Genomic DNA, 676 nt, shown 5'->3' on the forward strand with positions numbered 1-676 from the left:
CCTGTTTATTAAAACCTCTATTAATCTTGCATTGATGCTTCCCAAACGAGACCTTGGCTGGAGGTGGAGCAGCCTCTGAGGCGAGGAGCTCAGAGTTTCTCCCCAGCCTGGTGCCTCCAATGTTGGCGAGGGTTTCTCTCGGGATCTCATCAGGCTGAGAGTGAGACCTGACCGTGATGATGCTCTAATTAGCGTTGGGGTAATGTGGGTGGCTCTGCTGCGGGGCCTGGGGGAGTGGGATCATAGAATCATAGAATGGTCTAGGTTGGAAGAGACCCTTGGGATCATTGAGTCCAACCATCTCCCCTACTCTACAAAGTCCTCCCCTACACCATGTCCCTCAGCACTGCATCTAAACGGCCCTTAAACACAGCCAGGGATGGGGACTCCACCCCCTCCCTGGGCAGCCTGTTCCAATGCCCGACCACTCTTTGGGTGAAAAATTCCTTCCTAATGTTCAATCTAAACCTCCCCTGTTGGAGCTTGAAGCCGTTCCCTCTCGTTCTGTCACTAATTACCTGTGAGAAGAGACCAGCACCAACCTCTCTACAGTGTCCTTTCACGTAGCTGTAGAGAGTGATGAGGTCTCCCCTCAGCCTCCTCTTCCTCACACTAAACAGCCCCAACTCCCTCAGCCGCTCCTCATACGATTTGTTTTCCAGCCCCCTCACCAGCT

This window comes from Calidris pugnax, unplaced genomic scaffold, assembly GCF_001431845.1.
Source record: "Calidris pugnax isolate Ruff unplaced genomic scaffold, ASM143184v1 scaffold17, whole genome shotgun sequence".
NCBI classification, from domain to species: Eukaryota; Metazoa; Chordata; class Aves; order Charadriiformes; family Scolopacidae; genus Calidris; species Calidris pugnax.